This window comes from Palaemon carinicauda, chromosome 5 (assembly GCF_036898095.1).
Source record: "Palaemon carinicauda isolate YSFRI2023 chromosome 5, ASM3689809v2, whole genome shotgun sequence".
In the NCBI taxonomy this organism is placed as follows: domain Eukaryota; kingdom Metazoa; phylum Arthropoda; class Malacostraca; order Decapoda; family Palaemonidae; genus Palaemon; species Palaemon carinicauda.
The window spans coordinates 36,325,933-36,328,739 of record NC_090729.1 but is presented as its reverse complement, the minus strand read 5'-3'; the positions used below and the strand labels follow the sequence as shown (position 1 = coordinate 36,328,739).

General features: G+C 37.4%; 1 pseudogene; it reads right to left on the bottom strand.

Moving 5' to 3' along the window:
• Positions 1 to 837: 837 nt before the first annotated feature.
• Positions 838 to 2,310, bottom strand: LOC137640436 (uncharacterized; annotated as a pseudogene).
• Positions 2,311 to 2,807: the final 497 nt, after the last annotated feature.

The following is a 2,807-nucleotide window of genomic DNA, read 5'->3' as shown; positions in this document are numbered from 1 at the left end:
TTCATCCTCCACTGCTGAGATAAATGGTCTGGTTGGAATCCTGATAAGGTATAAAACAAATAACTCATTAGACTCATGATGCCACCTCCACTAAGGAATAAATTAATCCCATGAATAATTCCCGGCCCTAATTAATAAATGAATAAAAAAAGATTATAGAAATTAACTCACCGTCATGGATATAAATAAACTCGTGCAAACATGGGACATCCCCTATCATGACTATTTCTAATAATTAGACTCAGGAAGGTTCATAGTTATCCCTCATTCTGATGCATTCTTTATATGTAATCGCTCTCTTTTCTCTCCCTTTATACTCAGAGCAGCGTCTCCTCATCAAACGAGTGAAATAATAATTAGCTACTATCCCATCATTTAGCCTTAAATTATTGGTGGAAAACATGGTCTTTATTTTCCGTAACGTATACCCTACCCCGTAATGACTAACTGAATGTATGAAATATAAAACATATAACCCACACTTATATGATAAATCTGGCTCGATTGGTGTCATGAATTTGAACAATTCAAAGGATTTATTCCTCTTGAAGAAGGTCAAGAAATGCTTACTGTATATCTCTGGGCTAATACCATAACTATCAAAGAATATTATATAATTTTCAGGTGACTTAGCCACATAAAAGCAGACCCAGTGTCCCATGCTATTGATGTCTGAAGAGGTTTCCAACGTATTTGCGATGAAGGTGATAGCTTCCTCCCTGTATGACCTCAACCTTATACCTCCCACATGATCAGAAGAAAATATGCCTACGTAATTCACTAATTTCCCCACCCTCCCCCTTAGAGCTCTATCCAGCTCTCTAGTATCCATCAGTCCTAACCCCTCACATCACAATGAATAATCCTGTCCGCATCAATCTATAAAATACCCGTAGTATCTCCAAAAAGCATAATGAGATGGGGTGTCGTTACTGCTGTAGTCAATTTTAAAATGATTCGCATACTGGCTGATCTCTCTACTGGTAGAGCTTCTTTCATATCCTCATGTACGAAATTAAAATTAAAAATGGTTCTCCCCTCCGTAAAACTATCCAAAGATATAATATTCTCATCATCTATGCCAATAGCCTTCCGAGATTCATAATACGCCTGCACAAATCTCTCTGGGAATGCTGCGTTTATATTGTATACGGTACTTCCGTTAATGGTGATATGTATATTATTTACATTTGCATGGTGGAAGAATAATGGGTTTCTTGTATAATCCCCTGAAAAATGTCTCATATCAATTAGTGCTAGTGTCATCTTGTCTTAAATGCATGAACCAAAAGGTTCATCTATCATTATTGACGATTCATTAATCCCAACAACGTATGTCCTATAAAGAGACTTACTGAATATGTATTGTATAGGCTTTGATAATAATGACTGATTCAACGCAGCCATTGCGTTATAATGAGGAGTGACACGATCTATCCATAACTTCGATTACTGTATTGTCAGATTATATAAATGTCCCTCCTTATCCGTGTTCATAACCCAACTATCATTCACTAACTCTAATCGAATTCTCAGATTGACAGAATCCATTAGATTCATGTCAATAGTTGCTAAATCTAGTAATAGTGGGAAGTATGTGTTAATTCCATAGATTTTAAGCTTGGGCATCTGCTTAACTTCCAAACGCTCCCCCTCCTTAAATGTATCATCAGTATATTGCCTCGTAATCCCGTGCTCTTCACAATAATCATCATAGAAATATCCACACCTCGCTATATTCTCGAGTGAGTCCGGCTTCACATTCATCAACATCTTCATATAAGATAAATAATTGTATAAAGGACATGACTCGACCATCTCTTCATTCAGAAAGACGGATACGGACTTGAATAATGTATTACTCACCCCGTTTACTACTCCCACATTTTGTGCCGCTGTTTATTTGACACCATTTCTAGTGATACGAATGAATAATTCTAATGTTATACTCGATAAATCAAGAAAGGAACCGACCACCCCATTCACACGAAATTCTATATACCTATCAGACAATACCTGATTAATTCCCACATTACTGGGCATGAAGTCTACCCTCTCTTTAGAATTAATTGAACTTTCAATTAGTCGCTGCCTGTTAACATTTGGATATGATTCAGATATTCCTGCCATATACGAGGATACGGGAATCTTATTTCCACTTCCTGGGGGTATTCGGTGTCATTCCAGCCATGATGTGAAGTTGAAAATTCTGCTTAGTTATGAAATGAGATTAAAGAAAGGATACAAACCCTATGATGTCCCACGTCCTAATGAATGTAGAAGGTTATACACATCATTCTTATGCAATCTCCGCGTTCCTCCAAACTCGTTCTTAGTCTTACGAATCACTTTCAAACTGCTTCCTTTTTTTGACTTCCTTCTCTTTCCTGAACCTTTTAGAAGTCTTAGCCCTGTTGACTTCAATGCCTGAACTCCATGTTTTTTTAAAGATTCCTTTAATGGTCTTTCCGCAGTGATCATATCGGACATTACAGCCCTACCAAATTCCTTAGCTGAAGGATTGAGAGCCTTGAATATAAAGGGTAATACCCTCATAGCCACCCCTGATATAGCTGACAACACACTTCCTCCCCGTCTTCGAGTCGGATAAAATATTGAAATATCTTCTAGCCCACCACCTCTTCTTAGGGGTGAAGAAAGAAAAAGGCTCCTAAATTCCTCTTCTGATGGTGGAATGAAGGTCAGTCTCATGATCTTGATCGTATCTACTCCGAAATAGTAATATAAAAAGAAAAAAAAAACTCTGCAGTAGTACAGCCTCCTGTGATGGTCAATTGTCAATTAAT